This window comes from Canis lupus, chromosome 9 (genome assembly GCF_048164855.1).
Source record: "Canis lupus baileyi chromosome 9, mCanLup2.hap1, whole genome shotgun sequence".
Lineage (NCBI taxonomy): Eukaryota > Metazoa > Chordata > Mammalia > Carnivora > Canidae > Canis > Canis lupus.
Window position 1 is genome coordinate 58,812,275 of NC_132846.1, and position 27,151 is coordinate 58,839,425.

The 27,151-nt window shown below is 35.0% G+C and overlaps 1 long non-coding RNA gene and 1 other non-coding gene across 3 annotated transcripts; both read left to right on the plus strand.

Annotated features, from left to right (window-relative positions):
- The first annotated feature begins 5,799 nt into the window (after positions 1-5,799).
- On the plus strand, positions 5,800-26,870 carry LOC140640344 (uncharacterized). Of its 2 annotated transcripts, XR_012037022.1 has the most exons (7): positions 5,800-6,023; positions 6,556-6,592; positions 7,002-7,424; positions 12,249-12,405; positions 12,658-12,821; positions 22,010-22,147; positions 22,345-26,870. It is a non-coding gene; the product is annotated as an uncharacterized lncRNA (long non-coding RNA). The 2 variants fall into 2 exon arrangements; XR_012037023.1 differs by lacking the exons at positions 7,002-7,424; positions 12,249-12,405; positions 22,345-26,870 and having other exon boundaries at positions 5,806-6,023; positions 22,010-22,141.
- Positions 14,860-14,966, plus strand: LOC140640682 (U6 spliceosomal RNA). The gene has a single exon (XR_012037326.1). It is a non-coding gene; the product is annotated as a U6 spliceosomal RNA (small nuclear RNA).
- Positions 26,871-27,151: the final 281 nt, after the last annotated feature.

The following is a 27,151-nucleotide window of genomic DNA, read 5'->3' on the forward strand; positions in this document are numbered from 1 at the left end:
TTAAAAAAAAAAAGTCTGGGGCAGCCCGGGTGGCTCAGCGGTTTAGTGCTGCCTTCAGCCCAGGACATGACCCTGGAGTCCCAGGATCAAGTCCCACATCGGGCTCCCTGCATGGAGCCTGCTTCTCCCTCTACCTGTGTCTCTGCCTCTCTCTCTCTCTCTCATGAATTTATAAATAAAATCTTTGAAAAGAAAAAAAAAAGTCTGTGTAGATCTCAGTATATTTCCTAGGATATAGTGAATATTCAACAGTGGTGATTTTCACTATGATCACGTATCAAAACATTTCCTTTTAGGAAAATCTCTGCTGGTGGTAGAGTACTTGTTCAAAGCAAAAACAAACAAAAAAAAAAAAAAGAAAAAGAAAAATTGTTACACAAATTCATAATGAGCATTCAGTTTTCTATTTTGAAAAAAAAAAGTATAAAAGGATATTCTCTAGGTGTCCTCTACCAGTGCTATGAGAAGTTCACATTTACATGATTATATGTGTGTGTGTGTGTGTGTATAAATATAAAAATATAAATATATAGTCTCTATCTACCTACCTACCTGTCTATGTATTGAGAGATATTTATTGCAAGGTATTGGCTTCCATGGTTATGGAGGCTAAGAAATTCCAAGATCTGCTGTCAGCAAGCTGGAGACCCAAGAGAGCCAATGGCGTAAATCCAGTCCAAGTCAAAAGAACTGAGAACCAGGAGAGCTGATGGTCTAAGTTCCAGTGCAAATGCCAGCAGACTTGAAACAAGCAAGAGTCAGTATTTTAGTTCAAGTGTGATGGCAGCAAACAGCCAATGTCCCAGCCCAGCAATTAGGCAGGAGGAATTCAGCCTTTTTTGTTTTATTCAGATCTTCAACTGGACTACTATTGGATGAGGTCCATCCACATTAAGGAGAATAATCTATTTTACTTGGTTAATCTCTTCCAGAAACATCTCACAGATATATTCTGAAAAATGTTTGGCCAAATGTCTGGGCACCCCATGTCTCAGTCAAGTTGACATATAAATTCATCATCACACCATAGAATTGCAGATGCCCAGAATTTGAGAAAGATGGAATTTGCCTGACTCTGCATGAATTGCGTGTTCCTTGTGACTTAGTTTTCAATACCAGAAGCCTTCTACAAGGAGAGACAGAGCAAAATGGCAGAGACTAGGTTCTCAAAATTCTAGACAAACCAAGGTAGGTAAGACTCATTCATGGCTAGAAGGTCAGACACAGTCTAGTGAGCCTTGCTGTTCCTAAACCTGATCACTATAATCAACAACTTGTCCACCCCACTGGAATTATGACAGTAAACATTCGTCCTGAAATGTTACGTTGCTTTTCTTGAATAGGAACATAAGATCAAATCCAAAGGAGAATTTGATCATGAGAGATGTAATGTCCCTGGTGGGGGGCGGGGGGGCAGTCTATCAGAATGACTCTAAGGTTTTACCTATATTCACCTGCAAATCCACCAATATCACCCCTAAGTATAACTTACATCCACATCCCCTTATCTCATTTATGCTCCATCATTGCCTCCAATAGCCCTTACAAGATCTGTGCCTGCCATTTTGAAATCTGGCCATTCTCATGAAAAAAAAAGGGGGGGGTACCTTGGTTTCCAGTCAATTCTAAACATACTTTATCAGCACAAAAGGAATCAGATGTCAACACCTAACACAAAGGCTGCTCTTGGTTTAGTTTGAAAAACTGGCCAATGGACAACCCATCTCACAGAATCTACTTAGAGTGCTTATCAAATTGTAATAAATTTGATTTAAAAGAAGAGCTTTGAATGCAGTTAAATGAACACCTTTAACATGGGAGGTTTTGTAGTCTATTTGCTGTCACCGGTAATATCCAGCAAACTCCTCGTCTCTCTTTTCCTTATAGAGCCTTTACTTCAACAAGTAGAGATTTGCTTTGTTTTCTTTCTTTTCTTGGCAGGCAGAAGAGTTGTGATATCCAGGGTACCAAGGCTTCAGCTCCGGTTTGTCATCTGGCGATGCTATCACATCTCATTTTTAAAAGAGAAAATTGCACTGGTGCCCACAGGCCATAGAAATGTCAAAACTACTAAAGAGTTTGATCCTCCCGATAGTTTGGGAAAGCTCTCCGAAAATCCCATGGATGTAACAAAAGAGCAGGAGAGAGAGAAGGGAGAAAGGGAAAGGGAAAAAGTAAAGCAGTATTCATTTCCCCTAAACCCATGCAGCAATCAACTTTGCAATTACCGAGATCCATTTCACTGGACTTTATAACTGGAAATGAAATGAGTGAGAAATGAGAATCTCTAATGAAGCCTCAGGTCCCCACCCATCACGTTATCATCACATTCCACCACTTCCAACATTCACTCGCCAGCTTTGTAATTTGCAGCTTATTTTCTCACAGCTCGCCAAGCGATTCGCATTCATTTACATTATTGCAGTTTAACACGCAGACAAGTAGAAATATGGTTTCAGATCTGATGGGCTCGGCATTTTTTTTAATTTTTATTTATTTATTTATTTATTTATTTATTTATTTATTTATTTATTTATTTATTTTTGTCTAGTTGAGTTTGTTTTGCTGCCTGAAACAAATGTCTCTGGAGCTCTGTTTAATTTAGCATGTCAAACTGCTTCCTTCAAAGGCGATTTGGAAATGCTTTATATATACGATAGACACAAAAAAAAAGCCAGAAAAAAAAAAAGCGGGGTGGGGAGTGGGGCATGATGTTTAAATGAGGAGCCATGAAAACACAAGCAGGGCTGCCTATCAACGTGGGTGAGATTTCCATTGTTGTTAGATGAGCACCTGCCTTCCCGAATTGAAACCAACAGAAGAGAGGGGCAGGAGGCATTTCAAAATTATGAGCTATGAAGATGTTTCTTGTGCATCATTTCTTTCTCCTCCTCTTCTTTTAATTTTTATTGTTTTAAACTATCACCTCATAGTGGCAACTCAGGATTTGACTAAGGACCCAAACAAACACTGTCCAGAGATCTTGAGCTCTTGGGGATTCCATCCTTTTTATATTTTATTCTTGATACTAGACCCCAGACATATGATTTGCACTGATTTCCTCCCATCCTGGGCACTGTCTTTTCACTCTCTTGATCATGATCATAGCCTTTGATGCACAAATGTTTTTAATTTTTATAAAATCCACATCACCTTTTCTTTTCTTTCTTTTTTTTTTTTTTTTTTTTTGCTTTCCTGTTGCTCATACAGCTTGATGAACAAGTCTCATCCAGTGCCCAGTGCATTAAGGTATTCTAAAAATATTCTTTAAAAATGGAATCTGCCTGGACTTTCCAGGAAGGAATGACATTTAATATTGAGGTCATGGGGATACAGGTGATTTCTCGTCACCAGGTGCAAAATCTGAAATGCTATTGGGATGAAAAGTTTTTGTAATTCAGTGGTGAACAAAAACTGTCCTAAACTGTCATGAAGCTAGAGATACTCTTCATTTATCCCACTTAGTGGGAATATTTGTCCATTTTGTTTCAGAAGTATTACTATGGTCAATAATGAGATGATATCTCAGACTCCACTGACTCTAATGATTGGCATATATACTGAACTACTCTTTTTTGCTCCAGATGCCAATAAGCTTCCTTTTAAGGTGTACAAATATTAATATATTTTAATTTAATATTTAATATGCAAATACATTGTGATAGGATTTAACTTAATATTTAATATACAAATAAATTGTAAAATGATTACTGCAATCAAGTTAACATATCCATCCCCTCACATAGTTTCCTTTGTGTGTATGTGTGTGTGTGAGAGAGAGAATATTTGAGGTCTATTTTCTTAGCAAATGTCAGCTGAATTACTTTTAAAAAAATCTAGAATATTCTTTTTAAAAAAGATGTTATTTATTTATTCATGAGAGACACACAGAGAAAGGCAGAGACATAGGCAGAGGGAGAAGCCGTCTCCCTGTGAGGAGTCCAATGCGGGACTCGATTTCAGGACCCTGGGATTATGACTTGAGCCAAAGGCAGACACTCAACCACTGAGCCACCCAGGTGTCCCCAGAATCTAAAATAGTCTGAATTTTGAAGACCTGCTGAAATCATTTATGAGCCTGCCATGGTAATAGCAACTAACAGGGGTGTAATGCCGGGGGGCCTGGTTTTCTTAGTTAAGTGTCTAACTTTGGTTCAGGGCTCAGGTCATGATCTCAGGGTCCTGACTGAGCCCCAGGCATGTGGGATCAGTTCCCTGCCCAGCACGGAGTCTGCTTGCCCCTCTGCCCTTCCCCTTTCTCCTCCCCTGCTCATGCTCTCTCTCTCAAATAAATAAACAAAATCTTAGTAAAAAAAAAAAAAAAAAAATAGAATGGAATCTTTTAGTTTCTAATGGGCTTTCTTGTATTATCTCACTTGAACCTCACCAAAGGTTTTTACGGAGGGTGTTAGACCTATTTTGCAAGTAAAAACACTGATGCTCAGAGAGATGAAGTGTGTTAAAGAAAACCAGAGCAGGACAGAAGTTAAAGCAGTGGAGATAAAATTTATTATTTTTTAAAGCTACTGTAATAAGGAAAAACAGACATCAGTATTAATGGGTTAAATTCCAAACACAGCATGAACCAGTGGGAATTATTGTCAAGGAGTTAAGGGGGGGGTCGTTTGGGGGGTGTCAGTGAGTTCAGAATTATTAGGAGGAAATCTTCAGGGTAAGGGAAGATTTTGGTGAAGCTGTTTTAAGATAATTGCTGAAGGTAGGTCAGTGTGAACAGATACCAAAGTGGGGAGATGAGGAATTTGGTGAGATATTGAGGGTGATCAGATATTGCTAGCTATGCAGGATTCTTGGCTAAAACTGAATCCTCAAGAAAGAACACAGAACCCCTAATTGAGGCCTAGCCAGAAGGAGAGCCTCAAAGAACCTGGCAAAAGTTTGGTCAAGGAGAGAGTCTTTGTCCAGTGATTTTCCCAAAACTGATGAAGTGTCAGAACTGAGAGGATAGATCTTATGTCCTCTAGGCTCCAAATTCCAGTGGGTAGTATAGTATCTATGTCTCAAGCATTCAGACCGAGATTTACTAAACAAGTTGACCTCTAAGCAAACTGTAGTCAACACTGTGTCTATGGGATGCTAGAATAAAGCAGGTAATTAATTGAGAGAAGGAGCAAGAGAGAGAGTGAGAGAGAGACACAGAGTCAGTAGTCTATGCCAGACATACTCTGGATGTGACAAGACACGTAATTTTCTATTACTGCATGCCCGGAAACCTGAAGTCAGGGAGTGCGGCTGATAGAACCAAGAAGAAAATCAGGACTGCCCACATAGCCTGCTCCGGATTTCTCTTCCATGAGATGCATCCTAATGAAAGCATAAGGACTCTGAATTTGAGATGGAGAAGAGGAGGGGGCATCAAAGAACCCTGAAATTGCTTTTAAAACCTTGAGAGTTCCAGCTTACATGACTTCTTATAGGATGTTACTTGTTAACTGTGTAGCCTTGGAAAAGCGTTGTTAACCTCTTTGAGGCTTCTTTTCTTTCTTCTTTTTTTTCTGATGTAGCTATAAGTTTGGCCAACCTCTTAATATTGTAAGGCTCCATCCTGCTGGCAAACACTTCAGAAGCTAAGAACTCACTTTGTATACCTGCCATATGGGAGGAGAGAAGAGAGTGCCATTGGAGGGTAGCCATATTGAGTAAATAGTTGTTTCAATAGTCCTGGCCTTGTTTCTAGTGGAAATTTCATTCAGAAGTTGTGAAAAGATTCTTTTTTATTTATTTATTTATTTATTTATTTATTTATTTATTTATTTATTTATTATTGTTTTTTACAGAGGGAGAGAAAGAGAGTGGGGTGAGGAGGGGCAGAAGGAGAGAAAGAATCTTAAGCAGGTTCTACACCCAGTGTGGAACCTGACATGGGGCTCCATCTAACAACTGTGAGATCATCACCTGAGCTAGAATCAGATGCTACACCAACTGAGCTAGCCAAGTGCCTCATGAAGAGATTGTTTAAGTCAGGCCACCCATCACTGCACTTGATTTCACTCAATCAAACCAAGGTAGGAATTTGGCAATAGGCACCATTCTGAATCATCCCCTGCTCCCTGTTCTTTCTACTTGTATACCTGCTTGCAGAAATGAGTTGGACAATTTACTACAATCCAGAATTTAAAAGAATTTTTTTTTGTGTTAAAAAAAAAGTTTATAATTCTTCCAAGTTACCAATTAGCTTAGATCTCAAATATATGGATAGGTTGGTAGGGCAACTAGGGTGGGGTATGGAATAAAACCTGAGTAGAACCTTTCTTATTTTGTTTGATTCAAGCAAAATAAGCAGTTCTCATAGGCACGTAACCAATCTTTCATATAAATCCCTTTCCTCTGGCATTCGATTGAGATACAGGAGCCTGAAGGTTCCTGTACATAAGAAGCGTACAATGCATGCATTGCAGTGACTCAAGTTAGCTATTCCCCCATACATCCTCATTTCCTTTTTTCTTTTTTTTAAAAAATGAAAACAAAAACAAAAATGTCTTTACTACCAAGGTTAGGAGTATCAATTACTAGCTAAAATCTTTTTTTTTTTTTCAGGAAATAATTCTGCTGAAACTAATCTTGTCATATTAAGGTAGGTAGGTAAAGTAATGTTTAAGAGATTTCCCAACTTTTATTACTTATAGAGTGTCAAGATAATAATTCTTACAAAAAAACCCACTTTTTTCCCCCTTCTGTGGCTCTTATGATTCTATTATTTTTAGTGGCCCCACCCCCTCCAGGGTGTAGACTCATTTCTTCTCTCCCTTGTGTTAAGCCAGGACAGGAAGCATTTTGTGATGGGCAGGATAGATTTCCAGAACTCCCTGGTGCTTCTAAATCTCCTATTTTGGCTGGGGGAAATTACCCAGCACAATTTGTAATATCAGACAGCAGTATAAGGAGAGGCTAAATGTCAGGGCTGGGGAAGCAGAATGATGAGGGATAAATGTAATGGCCTAAAGCAGGGCTGAAGACGATCCCATTAATCTTTCATTTTACAGGCACTGGTTTCTAAGGCAGACAACAGGGACACAAATAGAAGAGGTGTGATCTGAGCAACTTATGGGATAAAACCTTCCCATGACAACCCACTTGGAATGTTACATGGCCTTGCTAATGCCAGCATTTAAAGGATTCTGATGTTCCTGCTGTTGTCTTAAAGATCTCATTAGAAGAACATAGATGAACATTCCTTGAATCTCTGTGGAAAATATTCACAGTTTGTGGGCCATGAGAGAATTTGGGGGGTTTCATTTTTTAAATGAATCGAACTCGTTTTAGATCATGGCCATTAAGAACTCATGGGAGCATGGTATTTTCTGTTATTATTGTTGCTGATTAAAACTGGACTCCAATGGTTCAATGCCATAATAGCAATGTCGAAACCCATCTACAATTGAGTCAACAATATCCCATGAAATCAGGTTAGGTCACAGTCAAATTTTTACCATTTCACGTATCTCACGTGACTGGTTCTGAATAGCCTATCCTAATCTTGGATTTACAAGTGAAATTGTTTATTTGCATATTTATTGAAATAGTGTGGTAGACTAGATAGAGTGGTTACAGTGAGATCCTATCCCTCTGCCCCTTCCCCCACATGCTCACGTGTATGTGCATGCTCTCTTGCTCTCTCTTTCTCAAATAAATCTTTAAAAAACAAGGATGGAAAATATGTTTGAAAGACCACAACACTAACATTACATGGCATAATTTATATTTTTCCGAGTATGTCAGGAATCACTTCAGAATTTTATAATTTATCAGAATTATTGTTATGAAAAGAAATTTTCAGTGCATTATAAGGATGCAAAGGGGTCAATTATATACTTATTTAAATGTGGAATATGCAATACTCTCATATGATCTTCTAAGTGACTAATCATACAATTCTCACAGCAGAGAATCTGATCGTTGGGTAATTTATGCATTTGAATAAGCACAATGTGTGAAAGAACTTATGTATCTTCAACTATGACAGGGCATAAATATTTTTTTTATCATTTTCATGTCACTGGGCTATTAGAACACTAGTGCATTCCAGAATTAATTTTATTTTTTAAAGATTCATTTAATTATTTTACAGAGAGAGAGAGAGGGAAAGAGAGAATAAGTCGGAGAAGGGAAAGATGGAGAGAATCTTCAAGCAGACTCTGCTTGAGCCCAATGCTGGATTTCATCTCATGACCCTGAGATCATGGCCTGAACCGAAACCAAGAGTCAGATGCTCAACTGACTGAGCCTCTCAGGCACCCTATTTTCCATCTTTTTTTTTTTTTTTTTAAGAAATGCTTTAGGTTTTGATATTATTTGTGTACTACTAAAAGCAAAACTGTCTTCACAAATTTGACTTTTGCTGTGCATTGTGTAGAACAAGTGCATATGTAGAACAACTGAATATACACCTGTTGAATTATATTTAATGCTATAATCCTATTTACTAGAATATTTGATTAAACTACACAAATTATTTTCCAACTCGGCTATGGAATCTGGTTTCATGTGATCAAGTGTGACCGCTAATATTTTCATAAAGTTTTTTAACTTTCATTTTGAAATAATGTCAAATTTTAAAAAGTGGCAACAATAGTATAACTAATTCTCATATACCATCTCTCCAGCTTTCAAAAATGATGACATCTTTATATAACTACAGTTTTTAAAAATATTTTATTTATTTATATGAGAGAGAAAGAGAGCAAACGAGAGAGAGAAAGAGAGAGAGCACAAACAGTGGGGAGAGGATAGAGAGGGAGGGAGAAGCAGGAGCTTGATCCTGGACCCTACAGGACGCAAGGATCAGGATCAGGTTAAGTATCAAAGGCAGATACTTAACCGACTGAATCACCCAGGTGCCCCCTTATTGCAGTTTTATAATAATCAAAATTAGGAAATTCACGAAGGCATAGTACTATTAAGTAATCAACAGACCTGCACAAATTTTACCAATTGTCCAACTAATGTATTCTTTTCTGGTGCAAGATTCAATCCATAATCCCACATTGCAATCAACCATCATGTCTCCTTAATCCACTGCAGATTGATATGGTTCTTTGTCTTTCATGACCTCAAGCCTTTGAAGAAGACTGCACATTTACTTTGTAGACTGTCTCTTCTTTTGGGTTTGTCTGATGTTTCCTCACAATCAAATTAAGGTTCACATTTTTGGCAAGAGGACCAAAAAGGCATAATACCCTTTTCACTGCATCATATCAGGAAGTACATGTTGTTGCTAAGTCTCATTACTGGTCTTATTAATTTTGGTCACTTTAAGATTTGGCTACAAGAGACCAAACTTGAGATCATTCTGCTTTATTGTGACTAAACCAACTTCAGATCTTAACTTCACATTCAGACTTTAGTTTTGGAAACAGTTGTTGAGATAATGGTGTATGAGCTTTACTTGGAGACAAGATTGTTATTTTCTTTTGAATTTGTGGTTAGTTTCTAGAAACCAAGACATGGGTCTAAACCTTTTATGTAAGCTAAAGGAATCAGTACATGCAAGTTCAGTCTCTCTCATTGGTTTCTCTCTCTGTCTTGCCGCAGTTGCGGAAAACCCACCAAGATAACAGGAGTCTACTCTTCTTTATTAGAAATGAAGCAACATGGATCACAACCCTCCCCCCCCAAAAGAAATATCATATACTTGCAATTCTTCCATTTTCAATCCTTAAGTATAATACTCAACCAAATTACCTTTTCTTTCTTAGGGAATGATCTCTTGCTGACCTTAACTTCCCTTTTATTGTTAAAGGACATTATAAGGTCGGTTTACGTAAGGAGAAATAAGACCAACAGCCCAGTTCTTAATGACAGGAAAGTAGGAGAGACAAAACAAAAAAGTTTAAGAGCTGCAGGAAAAAATTACTGAGAGACTGTAACTGTATATGTCTCTGTGTGGGAAAGATTAGTGAAACGAGACTCATCCCTCTCTAAATCAGAAATTCAGTTGGAAATGAGAAGAAAGACCAACATAACACAAATGGTGAAGAGCCAAATATGGAAGCGCATGTGAAATTAAACTGTCCAGGTCCATCATCATATAAAAGCTGTGCTACCAAGAGTGCCAGCAGGTTGACATCCTGCTTATGTGAACCTAAACAGAGTTGATGAGATTGTTTTAGTGAGACTATCTGACCACTCTGGCTGCCTTATCATTAAAAGCAAAGAATGAGATTGCTAAATGATGAGCCAAGTCCTATGTATTATCACATCAGAAAGTATTAAAAAACGTGTGGTCTTCATTTATGGTTCAGTGTGTTCATATACTCAAGTAGGATTTATCCCTGATGAAACATGGTAAATATGCAATTTGGAACATCAAAGTACAACTATCTATAGTTTCTCTATTTGGGAAAAGCCTATGAAATCAGAGGGGAGAGATCTCTTTTTTAATAATTCTAGGATTCAGATAATTTAATGGGGAACATTTGCCTCACTACCATCGTAGAACAGAGTTGGTCACTGATACCCAACAGTTAGTCCTGGGTGGAGAAGCAATCACTATCACTGCATTCCTCAACATACAGATATCTGGGAGACAGAATGAAAGAGTTTGAGTCTAAATGCTCCAGATTATTAGGGATCCCGGCTGTTTTCACTGTTCTCTTTCAAGCTCAATCAGTCTTAGCTTTTTACATCAACAGTGAATGTTCACTTGACAAAATACATTCATAACTACTCTATATTCTATCTCTCTTGACAACACCATTCAATTATCAACCTGTCTTTTCTAAAAATGATGCCATAGAATTAAATTCATGAGCTGCTTTCCATGCTGCATTTTTTAAGTTTTTAAATAACAAAACAACCTCTGTATTTATTTAATACTTCCAAAAAGGAGCACATTTTTTAGCTACTTCATGATTAACTATTGAAATGTGTAAGCCTAGGAATTTAACAGGTCTGCAAAAACCAAACACCTTCTAAATCTGACTTCCATTTGAAAAATTAGAGAAACCATTGAACTCTTATTATAACTGCCTGTTGCTTAAAAGATCATACTGAATACCAAAGAGAAGTAAATAGATCCGATGAAAGGAATTTCTGTGGCTGGCTGCTTAGGTTTGTTTTGTGTAAAACACACCTTTTTTATTTAAATTAGATAAATGGCAGGGTTTCCTGCCTAATGAGACTGTTTGGACTCGTGGTTTGGAAGTGTCACCTCCATTCTTTATCAGATAATCATAATTAGGGCAAATGAACGAACCAGGGAAGTGGGAAGCAAGTCAAAAAGTATACTGAATGGAAACAAAAAAGACTTCCAACAAGCAGACCACCAGGGCGCAATCAGGGGGAAATATCTACAGTACAAACACACAGCCGGGGAAAGGGTGTTGGGCGACAATGACATGATGTGGAATTGTAGAGCTAATAGCAAGTTTGAATCCTGACTGTCCAGATTGCCTACCCTCTTGTTTTTAAATTACATCCGCTTTTTCAATACAGCCCCCAAAACTCCAGTGTTTCTTTCTTCCTCTCTCTTACTGTTCATCAAAACTGCCCGTGGTAGATTTAAATTGCATTAGCCCTTAAATTTGCTTGTGATATTTTTCTGCTTCAATTTGAGAAGTCTTTCAACAACATTGGCATTTCCCTGTCCTAGCACACATACACAAAAATTTTCTGAATACCTACATGTAGTCCTTTGGAAGCACTGTAGAATCCATATCAGATAATAATAATTGCTATCAGTCTCCTCTAAAATTCTGTTTTTGTTTTTTTTGTTTTTTTTTTATGAAGTTTCAATATTACTAAATGTCTTTCTCTTTAAGAAAGATTCCTGGGGGAAATTTCTAGGCCAAGCCAAGATCAAGACCTGAACTGCGATTAAATACAAAAGGGCACGGTAGTTGCTACAGGGATAGAAGAGGCCAAGGCCAGGTTATCATTCAAAATGGTGGAAAAACAAAAATAAGATAATCGTGTAATTAATTTGAAGGAAATGTGGAAGTAGATTTTTAAAACCTGATGCCTCAAGAACATGGGAAGTAAAGAACAGATTCCAGATTAGTGACTGGTTACACATTGGAATGATAGCACATATATATTACTAGGCACCATTTTTCCATTAATTCTGATTCAGTAAGTCAAAGGTGGTGCACAAAGATCTGCATGCTTTAGGTGTACAGATGATTCTGATTCACCTTGTTATCACATAGAACACTTTCGAGGAGCACTGTGCTAATATACGATTGAACTTGCTTTGTGGCAAGGGACATAAACTCATCTCAAATTTGTTTAAGCCAAAGCAGCAGGAATATATTGATTCAAGTGGTTGAAGTGTTCAAGAGAAGATCATTAAGGTCAAGATGAAGGTGGATCCAGGTGCTGAAAGGAAATCATCTGGAAACTTTTTCTGTCTTCTGGCTTTGCTTTTATACTTGCTGGCTTCATTCTCAGGTAGGCTTTGACTAGGAAAGGTATTAATATGGAACTAACAATTTTGGCTTAAGGTATACCAGCTTAGTAAACCTATTAAGAAGATGATTTCTATTTTAAATTAGTTCAACAAATTTACTTTGATTTGATTATATTGAAGTAATTTATTAAATTAATTAAATTAATCTATGGAATTAATTTGGTCTACTAAAATAACTGCAGTGGACAAAAGGATGGGGCATACTCATTAACTACCTTTGTCTTCCTCCCCAGAATTTTGGGATGAGATCTTCACACACAAACCAAATAGACTGAAGATGAATGAGGGTTAGAACGTGGGGTTGGATTTCCAAAAGGAAATCTGGATCCTACTCTCAGAAGAGGAAATGAATGCTGAGAAAGAATAAACAACCTATGTCCACTACACATGGATTCAGGTAAAGCAAACAAAGCCCTGGGCCTGAATACAATGAATCTAGCTAATGGTCAGCAACTCAGTAAGAAGAAAGTCAGCTTATGGAGAGGTAGTTTTTTATTCTAGAATAAGGATGTGTTTTCTTGTCACAGAATGTGTACTCTCTGCTTTGAAGAAGCACGAGTGTCTAGGAGTGTATTTAACAGGTTCTGGGAGAGTTAAATTCAATAGGTACTAGAAGGTATTTTCACAAGGGCAAAGTTCTTTGAGGGATTTTGATAGATGGGTGTAGAACTCTGAATGCAAAGACTTCAGCAACAGACTATTAAGTAATTTAGTCATACTCGGGCAACGGGGCATACTGGGTGTAGTCAGTTAAGCAGCCAACTCTTTGTTTCAGCTCAGGTTAAGATCTTCAGGGTCATAAGATCCAACCCCAGGTTGGACTCTGTGCTCAGAGGGGAATCTGCTTGGGATTCTATCTCTCTCTTTCTCTCTCTCTCTCCCTCCACCCCTCCCCTGTGCTCTCTCTGTAAAATAAATATTTCTAAAAGAAAAAGAATTTAGTTACAGATAATGTTTTCTACTGCTGATTTACCTCTAATCAGAAACTCTGAGAATGTTCAAAAGTTTTATACAGTGTGCTAATTCCAAAATAGATTTTACTTCAATAAATTTCTCGGGAAAGTTAGGAAAGGATATACCAATGATGTTTGATAAATGAAAAAGGCCATAATAATCTGTGATTAAAAGCTATAGGTTGATGTGAAAGGTAACATATTCATTGTTAGTTTATTACCTGTCAGTTTAAGGTCTTTGACACTCAGCACATGTAACATAGTATTAAGCTATATATGGATACACATATAAAATACATATATAAGAGCATATAAAGTATATATTATTTTACTTTTTTATTTTAGTAAAATAAATATAACTTAAAATTTACCATTTTACCTATTTTAAGTATATAGTTTAGTGGCATCAAGTACATTCACATTGTTGTACAACAATTATCACTATCTAAATGCAAAGCTTTTCATTAACACAAACTAAAACTCTGTATCCATTAAACAATAGCTCCCCATTCCTCCCTGGTAGCCATTGGTAACCACTGGTCAACTTTCTGTCTCTGTAAATTTGACTAGTTTAGATATTGCAGCTGAGTTGAGTCATATAGTGTTTGTCTTTTTGTGGCTGTGTTATTTCACTTAGCATAATGTCCTCAAGATTCACCATAAATAGCATGTAGCAGAATGTCTTTCCTTTTTTCTCTTTTCTTTTCTTTTTAGAGAGAGAAAGTGACAGTGGAGTGGGATGGGGAGGGACAAAGGGAGAGAGCAAGGGACAATCTTAAGCAGGCTCCATGCCCAGCTCAGAGCCCAATATGTGGCTCGATCTCAAAACCCTGAGATCATGACCTGTGCCAACACCAAGAGTCGGTTGCTTAACCAACTACCCAGGTGCCTCATGTCTTTCCGTTTTTAAGACTGAATAATATTCCATTGTGAGACTATACTACATTTTTTTAAGTCATTTATCCAGTGGCAGACATTTCAGGCTATTTACATCTTTTGGCTATTCTGATAATGCTATGAACATGGATGTACAGAACACTATATGTAATATATGTATTATATTATGTACTATATGTTATATATTTTAATTATTATATATATTATGTATTATATTACATATATGTGTATATTTTTAATGAAAAAAGAAAAGTCTGCAAATGCATATAAATGTATATTTTAGCTGGTAAATATCAAACTTTTATATTTTGGATTATAGCTGTCATTACCATAAAAAGAATCTTATAAAATAATTTTACTTTAGGGATCCCTGGGTGGCGCAACCGTTTGGCGCCTGCCTTTGACCCAAGGCACGATCCTGGAGACCCGGGATCAAATCCCACGTCGGGCTCCCGGTGCATGGAGCCTGCTTCTCCCTCTGCCTGTCTCTGCCTCTCTCTCTCTCTCTCTCTCTCTCTCTCTGTGTGACTATCATAAATAAAAAAAAAATAAAAAAAAATAATAATTTTACTTTAGAACAAGTGAGTGCTTGCTTTGGCAGCACATGTACCAAAACTGGAAAGCTACAGAGAAGATTAGTATGGCCCCTGCACAAAGATGACATGCAAAATCATGAAGCGTTCCATTATTTATAAAAAACAAACAACAAAGCTAAATTCTCTTTAGGTAGAAAGCCTAAAGAAATTAATTGTGGAAGTTTATAGACTTTAAATAAGCATGAATAGACTTCAGATGACTGTTGTGTAAATAAGACTATGCTGTGTTATCCATCGTTGCTCCCAGTGTGTGATACCACCTATGGTACTTAGAAGTGTAGGTGGCATCTGGACAAACATTTAATTCCGTGGTTATATATACATCTTTTTTTTTTATTGTGACAATATGTCGCCAGTGCATAAAACATGAGGCAACCTTAGAAAAATGCCTTTTTAAAACAGATGCACACACACACACACACACACACACCCCAGTAGGCTTGAAATATATGATTTTATTTAAAAAGTAGTAAGTGGATATGGCAAAAATTGTTAAGGTAATGACTGAAATTTTGGTAATTTATTATGTACTTAGGAAAAAATAATGGAAAACAAATCTATTACCAGGAAGAAAGATAAAAGTCATTTAAGTTTGCATTTGTATGCATGGAATTGACAGAATAATAGGTCATAACACATTAGGGAGAGAGAGCTAATGTAGTACTTATTCAATGCATTTGCATACAAGAGACATATAAAAAGGAAGAATTTGACTGGGGTTTGAACCAAGACTTGAAAGAGGTGATAGAAAGAAACTTTTGCCTCATTGTTCACAGTGCTGATGTCAGATTCTCTTTCTGCCAAAATTAGCTTAAATAGAATGAAGTGATTTTCACATTAAGTCCTTTTACAGATGCACCTGGTTTTCTTGTTCATTGTCAGTTGCAAACCCCAAATGTTACACTGAACACATTAACATTGCATTTGTCAGACCTATAGAACAGTTAAGTTCGTTCTTAGCAGAGAATGGTTATTGTTTTCTATTTCAAAACTGTTTCTACATGACATCTAAACGCTAGAGGTGAACTGTAAAACTCAGTTCAAGGTACTCGATCTTTTCTCTATCGAAGGTTAAATAGATAGGTTCTCATAGGTTATCTCCAAAGCAGTGAATGAATCAAAGTTTATTTTTGGATATTTTGATGTTTGGCCATTTCCTGAAATTTATCTGTGCTGAAACTTGTTAATTTCATATCTTTTTTTTTCTATTATAAAGCAAGAATCATTGTAAAGGATTGTAAAGGATGAAAAATTGGGTATTTTGATAGGATATAAAGTCATTTCGTTTTAGGAAAACACTTTAAAAATGTCAGTTCTTATTATCAGAAGGCCATATACTCCCGATGCTATTATAATCTTAAAGATTTGAGCTGAGAGCATCATATAGGAATATCTCAATGCGTTTCAAACGAGCGCTTCTTAATTATCTTCCCATGAAATATAGGAAACTGGCAAGATAGATACTAGACGGAAAAGGCCTTTACCTGACACTTTGGAAGCCCATGGCTCCACCACAGTTTTAGGTCCATAGAAAGTGCTAAATAAACTTAAATTTCTGTGGATGACTGATAGTATATGCTCATTTGAATAAAAGTCATCTAAAATTTCTAACTTGAGCTTTAAAAAATATCCAAAAACTGTTAAGGAAAAGCTAGCTGTCTTTGGAAAGTTAAAACTTATGTTTTGTAAGCACAAAATTAAAGGCAGAAAATTTTAAACATTTTTAGTTTATGTCAAAGATATAAAAGTATATGGAGTTTATGGGAAAATGTATTAAGTCTGAGAACACAACACCCTTTTTCTGGATTATTTGGTATTCTTTCTCTTTTTTTCTCTCTTGCCATAAGTATATCTATCAAAATATATCCTAGATCATTAAATTTCATTGCATTTCCTAGATTGTGGAGTACTTATGATTTTTGAATACATTAACTTCAAATTTAGATATTATAAGCTCAAAGCTGATTCTTCTTAAAGGAAAACAGGCTAATTATATCCATTTATTTAATCTCTATTAAAGCCATCACAAATGATTTATTGAATATTTTTAAAATACAAATACCTTTTCATATAGGTCTCCAAGAAAATGCTAGAATCACAGAGTATGCCCTCTGATGATTTTTATATTCAAAAAGATTATCTTTTCAAAGTTTCAATAATTAGAAAACTATTTTTGCAATTTAAAAATATATACATGTATACTATCAACATTCTTAGATTCTGGAGTCTATGAATTAATATTTTTCAAAAATTGGTACAAAGTACTTGAAAATGCAAGATAAAATACTGATAAAATTTTAAGAGTGAAAAATATGGAATTAATATTCTCTACTAATATCATCTATTAAAATGTGTTATTTAAGTGAATGCCTGGGTGGGTCAGCCATGGAGCATCTACCTTTGGCTCACATCATGATCCCGGTGTCCAGGGATAGAATCCCACATTGGGCTCCCCGCAGGGAGCCCGCTTCTCCCTCTGTCTATGTCTCTGCCTCTCTCTTTTATGAGTAAATAAAATAAAATCTTTTTAAAAATGTGTTAAGGACAGTATTGTACAGCATTTTTCAAGCGTGTCATGAAAATACTATTTTTTTTGCAAAAATGGTTTATGATAAAAGGAGTTAGTGTTCTAAGAAATTAGGGATGTGTGTCCCAGCAAGCCCTAATGCACATTATTGTATTAAGGTTTCTAAGACAGTAGGATTACTCTAAAATGGCTTTAACTTGAACTTATGTTTCATGCTGTTTTTTAGTGCACACATGGAATGGCTTTCAGAACTGATGTTCGCTAGAATAGTAGAAGGAGGCCAGAGAACATAATGTTTACGAGGATACCTTGGCACTAAGATGCTTGGATTCAAATCTTGCTACTTAAGTCTTTACCTTGGAGTTTCTCTATCTGTGAAATGGGAACACTGAAATAATAGTATCTGTCTTATAACATAAGTATTATATTAATTAACATATGTAAGGGCTTGGAATAATGCACAGAACAATGGGCACTTAAAAAATGCTGTTATCAAAATTTGGTAAACCGTTCTGGGGCTTTGAAGTAACCTATGATCAATTCATTTGTTCCCATTCTATCTCTTACTACATATGCATGATATGTATGTGTGTGTATATATATGCATACATGTGCATCTATCCATCTACTCTAATCTATTTTATTTTTTAAATATTTTATTTATTTATTCATGAGAGACAGAGAGAGAGAGAAAGGGAGAGAGAGAGAGAGAGGCAGAGGGAGAAGCAGACTCCATGCAGGGAACCCGACCTGGGACTTGATCCCGGGTCTCCAGAATCAGGCCTTGGGCTGAAGGCGGTGCTAAACCGCTGAGCCACCCGGGCTGACGCACCATCTAATCTATTTTAATAAGTTTTGCTTCTTGGGGCACCTGGTGGCTCAGTTGGTTAAGTGTCTGTCTTCAGCTAAGGTCATGATCCCAGCCTCCTGGAATTGAGTTCTGTCTTGGGCTCCCTACTCGGTGCAGAGCCTGCTTCTTCCTTCCCCTCTGCTGCTCCTCCCTGCCCCCTGCACCGCTAGTGTTTTCATTTTCTCTCAAATAAATGAATAACATTTATAAAAAAAATTAAAAATGAAAATATAAATTTCATTTATCTGCAAGTTACAAAATATTTTCAATACAAAATCATAGGGAAGCCTGAGTGGCTCAGCAGTTTAGCATTGGCCTTCAGGGAGTGATTACGAGTCATGGGATTGAGTCCCACTTTGGGCTCCCCTTGAGGAACCTGCTTCTCCCTCTGCGTATGTCTCTGCCTCTCTCTGTATCTCTCATAAATAAATAGATAAAATATTTTTTAAAAGAGAAAAAATACAAAATCATAAAATTAATGTCAGATATAAAATCTTAAGATTAGTTTGTTAAAAAGTATTTTACTATATTTTCCTAAAATACAAATAAAATCATGTCCTTTTTTCCAGGAATGCTGTCCAGTTAGCTATCTGAATTAAAGAAAGCATTTGCTAAAGACATACATACCTTTGACTCAGCCCTCTTATTTCCAGACTACTACACAGAGCTCCTTAAATCTTTTGCTGGGACTTTGAAAATGAATTTCTGCTCAAACATGTGTTCTCTTTTGTAACCAGAATATAAGTTTCTGAGAGTATTTTCCTCTTACTGTGTATCTGGTTGCTAGACACACATGGTCTGTTCAGATTTCCTCCTAGGTTAGACATACATAATATTTTTATTAAAATCCATACATTTTATAATGAGATTGAAAGAAATAATTCCACATTGCCCATATACTGCTCCTATTTTTCCCATATTCTCATAGAATGAGTAAAAATGCAAACTTATTTATGCTTTATTTTAATTAAATTGATATTTTTTAAAAATGAATCACCAGTCTAATGTACACTGCTAAAAAATAAGAGAGGAATTTATTGGCTTACATAATTATACCATTCAAGCTGTGAAATTTACTTTAGGTACTTCTGTATGCAAAGCCTTAAATCAATGGGTCTCAGTGGGGATAGTACCACCCTCCAGGGCACATTTTGAAAATTTATGGAGGTTATTTTTAGTTATCATAACATTTGGGGGGTAGTCACTACTAGAGTTTTGTGAATGGGGCCAGGAAGGTTAGACATCCTGCAATGATCAGGATTGTTCTGCAAAAAAATATTATCCATAGCCTGCAGAGTTCTAAATATCTTCCATGCATCCAAAGTGCGTATTTATACCTAAACCTAAAGACTAAAACTCCATTTTACATATAAATTCAAAACAGGTTTTTGGGATAGCTTTAAAGCAAACTGAATAGCCAAGAAATGCAAATATTATATAAATCAAAGAAAACTTGTTCTGTTTTAAACTTTACCAAGAATTGCATATCACTTTGAATTTTCCATTAAATGTGGCCATATTTCTCATGGAATTTCTGGATCTTTCTCAATTTGTAGGTTCTGAATGCAAATTTATAATAGAGGATATCTGAGGCTCTTTTTCATAGCCAGGTGAAAATACTATTAAAATTAGTGGAGACATAAAATATAGGCATCTCATTAAATTTTATTAATAAAGGTTGTCTAAAAATAACTCATGTTCTTAGCTTTCTATATTTGAGTATTTCGAAAACACAATGAAAAACTTAATTGTGAGAAAACATAAAAAAATTATTTTTCATTTTCTATATTTAGAATTGGACCATGAACCACGTGGGAGTTAGGAACACTAACCTTCTGGTGCAGTCAGAAATTCATGTGTAGCTTTTGACTCCCCCAAAAACTTAACTACTAATAGCCTACTGTTGACTGGAAGCCTTATCAATAATCTAAACAGTCGAGTCACACATATTTTGTATGTTATATGTATTATATACCGCATTCTTAAAATAAAGTAAACTAGAGAAAAGAAAATGTTAAGAAAATAATTAAGGTAAGGAATAGAAAATAAATTTACGGCACTATCCTATATTTATAAAAAGAAAAAAAATCCATATGTAAGTGGATCTACACAGTTCAAAGATGTTGTTCAAGAGCAACCTGTAGTTGTTTGTTTGTTTGTTTATTTATTTATTTATTTTCCAGAGAAAGAGAGAGATCAGTGAAAGAATACTAAGCAGGCTCCATGTCCAATGTGGAACCTGACGTGGGGCTCAACCTCATGACCCTGAGATCATGACCTGAGCCAAAACCAAGAGTTGGATGCTTAACCAGCTAAGCCACCCAGGCACCCTAAAATATTGTTATAAAAAAGGTTTCAATTAAGAAGTATTAGGAATATGAAGAAATATCAAAACATTTTTGAACACTAGTGTTTTAGAATCACACTTGTAGGTAATACTGAGAGCAATGACCTAACTCTTCTCAGTTATGTGACTGCCTTACAACCACACATCTAGTACTACTAAGAAAGAAGCAAGACACCAGATTTCTATACTTCTAGCAAACTCTATAAAGCTATAGTTGAAGATAATCATCGTGTGAACTTTCAATAATATACACTTACTGAATTAAAATACAGGATTAAAGGAAGATAATCAATCAACCAATATTTGTCTTAAATTAATTCTTATCCTCCTATGTTTTAAAGTAAAACAAAGTGCTTTTGCAACTTTTCTGATAACTCCTTTTGACTCTGTGAAAAATACCAGAGCACTTTGTCTTAGTTAAATCTACTGTCCACTTTGAGTCCTGCCTTAGAGACCTTAAGACTTTACACACCTTAAATAATAATTGGAATCATGAATCATCTTTATCTCCGAGTCAATAGAAGACCCATGTACGCACTATGTTGAGGGAAAAACAAAATCCCAACCCCAAATTCCAAATCACTTTGTTTTCAGGATTAAGCAGACTTAAATATTACTTCCTTTGCTACTTCAACTGAAAGAATGTGGGTCTAAAAGCAGTTTTAGTAAGACCTGAATGAAATTATAAAGCATTTTAAAAATGAATCCTATTCTCCTGAGTTTTAATAATAAAATGAACCTTGTTCCTGGAAAATATCAAAATTGTGGTCTAGAAATGATGTGCAGTGACTAGCCTACGTAATATTTGAGTCTGTGGAATATTAATTTACTGAATGATTGGTTGCTTATTGCAAATTTGGTCAGAAATTTGGCAGTGCTGACTCTGGTACAGTCATTCTCTCTGTTCATTATCTTGTAGGTGTGCTACCTCCTAAAAGGGTCATAAGAGCAATGTGCTATAACTTGGGCTTTCTTACAGCTGCAGTTCTACCTAATTTGTACTTTGGCACTCGAAAGATTATAATAAATGAAGTGCTGCTTTCAAAGTTTCAGACACACCAATTTTTCCCCGTTTGGCAAAGGTGGATTTAATTTGACTTTCACGAGTGCAAAATCTGTCTCCTTAGAAGTTGGTCAAACTATTAATTTTATGGCAGGGACAACTGAGTACAGTAAACCTTTTCACAAAGCCAGACAGCTTAACCTAATTAAAGGGTTGTTTTGACAGGTGGTTTAAAGTAGAATGAATACTATCAAGAACGTTTCAAGAAATGAGTTTGATGAATGTGTAGAGTGTGCATGCAGGTGAAAGGGTGATTTGGAAAGCTCTGATGACAGGTATGTGTCCAAAAAGTGGAAGGTAGACTTCAAGATTTGTCTGTGTATTTAATTGGCAATTTCTTTCTCTTATTTAGATATTTTAAGAGATGGAAAACATCAAGTTCATGTGAACACCAAAAGATACCGAGAATGGACATTGGCCATGAAAATAACTTGCAAAATAACTTGCTTGTTTTGGAGAAGAATAAAAGTCTCCCTTTAAGAAACTGGAGGTGTGTTAGGACAGAAATTTTAATTTTGAATTGAGATTTTTCTGAATATTAGTAAAAGCTTTCATGCTTTATTTCTATTGGAATTTTTGAATCCTAAGACTTGAGACAATATAGAGATATTATCAGTAGCCCATCTTATGATAATTTGATCAGTTAACATATAACTTTTGGGCAACTTTTTTTGTCCTTTTATATAGGTTTCAGAAATGAAAAAATGAAATAAAAAAAGATCAATTTTCCAGGCTATGTTTCAAGGATGTGCTCTCAAGAGAAGAATCTATAAAATTCGTTTGGAAATGGCAGCATGTGGTCTTCTACTTCATGTGCAAAAAGGATTGATTCTCAGAATGCAGATTCTTTATAAACCATTCTTATTTTTCACCCTCAGTTTCTTTTCCCCAACTCTTCACTAGAAAGTGCAATTAAGGTGATACAAGCTTCTGGATCCCAGAAAGCAAAATGAAACCAAATCAATACAGGTACCTATAGATATTCAGTAATCATATGTTATATTTCTCTAAAAAGGTGAAAATTTCTTTAAAATTTAACACATTGACAGTTTCAACATTTTCAGAAGGAATTGCCTTGGCATATGCCTCATCAAATTGCTTCCTTATCTCTCTGATGATGGATAATAACCTCTTAAAAAGAACCCATGAGAATTTCCATTTTCATTTATTTCTGTACTTATAAAATTTTAAAATCTGAAATTGCCAATAGTTAAAGTGACATTACTGCCGATGACAAGAATAATAACAAATTTTAAAGTAACTTGTTCAAAGTCACATACCATAAATTAATATGTAAATTAATTGATAAAAATGAAATTTAATCCAAGCCTTTAAAATTTGAAGCACATTCTCTTAACTATGATGAGTCTTCAAAAATATGCTTTGTAAAATTTTGTTATTCTAATTTAATTAAACAATTTAAGATAAAATCCACTCAAAATCTAATATTTGCACATTCAAAATGTGTTTGGATTAATACAGATCTAGCTTAAATTCTAAAACATGGCCTTGGGGATCCCTAGGTGGCTCAACAGTTTGGCGCCTGCCTTCAGCCCAGGGCGTGATGGATCCTGGGATCCAGTCCCACATCCAGCTTCCTGCATGGGGCCTGCTTCTGCCTCTGCCTGTGTCTCTTGCCTTTTTCTCTATCATGAATAAATAAATAAAATCTTTAAAAAATAAAAAAATAAATAAAAAATAAAAACGTGGCCTCTACATAGGACAAAGAAATAAGATGAAAATACCAACTATATTGAACTAACATATAGAAAAAACTATTGCCATAACTATGAAAACTTTTTGCTGATTTAAGGTAACTAGAAGTAGGAAAAAAAGGAAAATTGACCAAAATTATGACCTGGCTTCAACTGGGTTTTTGTGAGATAAATGCCGCCTCAGAAAAAAGAAAATTCACACTGCTGTCATCAAATCAACGTGAGCACTGACTCATGATCTAGACACTAATAACAGGACATTGATGTATTTTGTCTCATTGTACTTTGGATACTGGTCTTTCTTACATATACTGAATCTTCCCTGCAAGCTCTGCCAAATGTTATCAAAATGAAGGGAGCTTTATAAACAACATAAGCTAATGAGCAAGAGCAGCATGAAAAAGTTTTGTGTGCATTCTAAAAGTTATAGATCCAATGAGTAAAGGGAAATTGTTGAGATAAGATAATTAAAAGAAAAAATTCTTGATAGCAGATAACTCAGAAATTATATTTAAAAGTTGGATAGCTAGAAATATTAGAAAACTCGGTAGTAGAAGCAGGTGAAACAGACAACTTCAGGATAATAGAACTTTCTTGGATCCGAATTTTAGAAAGGTACTCGGTCTACTATCTTCTCTCTAAATATGTAAAGAGTACACATGCCTACTATTCAGAGGATGAGAACAAAGTCAGTATCTTCTTCAGTCCCTTGAAATTGTGTGGAAATAATTTTTTATCATGTAGTCAAAAGAAAGAGTAAAAGGTACACAAACTCACACATGCTCACTACACTCGTATTACATAAATCACTTGCAAATATTTTTCCCATTCTATGTCTTTTTACTCTCTTGATAGGAACTTTTTATACACAGCATTTTAAAGTTTTGATGAAATCCCATTATTTTTTTCTTTTTTGTTTCATGTTTATACAACACAGATATCTAGGCATTTCATAAATGTTCTTTAAAAAATGGAATCTGCCTGAACTTCCCCCCAAAACGGGATTTCATCATGGGATCACAGAAATACAGAACAAAATTTCTCAACCCCAATTCCAAAATCCAAAAACTATTGAAATGGAAAGTTTCTCTAACTCAGTTAAGAATGAAATTTGTACTAAATATAGTCACAAAACTAGATGTACTCTTTATTTATCTCACTTGGTAGGAATATTTGTCTATTTTGTTGCAGAAATATTAATGTATTTGATTATGCAGACCTCATTCAATCTAATGAGTGGCACATGTACTGAATCACTTTTCTGAAATATAAAATATTCTGAATTTTGAAGATATCTTGTCCCAGGAGATTCTGTAAGGGCTTGTGAATCTTCATTGACTTAGTAAATATCAATGGTGTAACACCAATTTAGTGTCTAAAAAGCTTTCCTGTATATTACCTCACTTGAACCTCATCAGACTTTTATAGTGGGTGTTATTCTTATTTTGCAAATAAGAACACTAAGTCTTAAAGAGGTTATATGACTTTCCCAAAGGTAATAAAGCATAAGAACTGAGAGGTTGGATCCCATGTTTTCTGGCTCCAAATCCCAGTGGATAGCATGGTTTCTATTTGCTCAGTACACAGAAGAGATCTGCTAAACAAGTTTATCCCCATATAGTGTCATTCCCTTCGAAAACAAAATATTAGTGTTGATTATAAAAAATGGTCTGAAAGTGAAGTATAAAAAAAGTGTAAAAGTAAGAAGACATTTTCAGGAAAATGTAAACAGAAAAGAATACTATTCCTTATACAGCGTTGCAAACCCTCAGAGACAATTTATAGGGAAGGTAATATTATCCCCATTTTATAACTAAAGAAACTTAGGTAAATAGTTATGTATAACTTGTCCACAATTTCCAGAGTTATTGCTGTTATCACTCTCCCTGTCACACTATCACAATGTCACACTACTGATACCATGAAATGGGTATTAAGGCAAAAACATTTAAACAGAATAAGTAGGCATTTTTAAAAATCAGTTAAGGATGCAATTCACAATGATAAGATAATTAAGTAACTTTGATGAACACAGAGTATTGAATATTGCCACAAGCCACAGTAGTTAGAAAAGTAAAGTGAAATTGATATTAAAGTCAATTATATAAGTTGACAATAACATATTAATATAATTTGTCTTCAGATAATGTAGGTGATAATTAATTGCATAGATTAACATATTCATATATAAAAAATCTGTTCTCTTTATACAAAGGCTGTAGCTCCTTTTCAAGTGCATAATGGAATATTTCAAAATTTGATCTGTATGATTCAGGGAAAATATCAGAGCCCAAACCAGATGTTTTAGAGGTTATATTATTTGACTGCAGTAGAATAGCACATTAAATTAATAACAGCTAACCACCATCCAATAAAAAAGAAAGAAAATCACCTTTATCCAAAGAAATCAATAAAAATTCCCAAATATCTATAAACTTAAAACAAATCTACCTAAAAGTTTTGCCAAAGTTTTAGGAAATAAAATCTGCAATTATAATGACAATCATACATATAAAAATTTACGGTATTTATCCCAAAACATATAAAGAGGAAAAAATGTTATTAAATGTTTTTATTAGTAAAGAAAAAAAATAGAATAAACTATGCAATCAAGGAAAGGCACATATAGTTACACACACACACACTCATATGCACATACCTTTAAGGAGAATAGGTACTGCTAGAAAATTAACAGAATTTACGAATTGAGATAAGATTAAATTTTTTGAAAGATAAACCACTGGCAAACCTATTCATAGAAAGAATAAAACTGCTTGCTATTATAAAATAGAGGATAAAACCATATTTAAAAAAACAGCTTTTAACCTGAATGGGACAGTAATCATCAAATATATTCAAAATGTAACAACAAACACACACACTTTTTATATTACCAAGCTTCTATAACTTTTCAGAAAATTCTAACAAATCATCTGAGAATAGATACTTCCATATAATTTGATCAGCTTTTTCTAAGTGTAAGCTTAGAAAACTGTAAAAAGCAAGGAAAGATGTTTAATCATAATTGTAAATAGAAAAGATATGAACTGCTAAAACAGTAAAATATTACCTTTAGCTATCATATTTAGATTTAAAAATAGTGATGTGATTCAGTAGTGCTGAGACAATTAAGGAAAAAATTCATAACTGGCTCATGAATGTAAAAATTGATTGTGTCTTCCTGGAGGCATTTGCTACAGAAATACTGTAGGACGTCTAAGCCAATAATTTATAGCTAAGAATTTGATTATTTGATTTCAGGATGTAGTAAAAGCAAAGTGTGTATTCAGACATATATGTATAAGGATCTTTATTACAGTGTTGCTCTTTTTTCCTGTATCTAATAATATCTGTATGGTCAAGTCAATTTTGGTGCATCCACGTGTCTATAAATGGATTATTATGAACTCATCAAGAGAGATGATACAGAGATCTGTTTATTGCCACAGAAATACCTTCATCATTTATGGGAAAATACAATAAAATATCTAAAAATTATTTCTCATGTGTTTTTGTTTATGCATATTGCCTTATGTATATTATAAAATATATTTATACTATATATAATGTGTATATAACTATATATTAGGTTATATATTTCATATAAATAATAGCTAAGTAGTTAATAAGTTAAACAAATGCCCCTATCATTTGTTAAACATGCACCAGAAATGAAATGTTGGGGAAGACTGGTTCATAGAACTGTTAAAACTATAACTGAGTGTGGAAAGATTGGCTTTACATAAGTAAAAGGAAAGGAATATAAACAAAATTTTAGA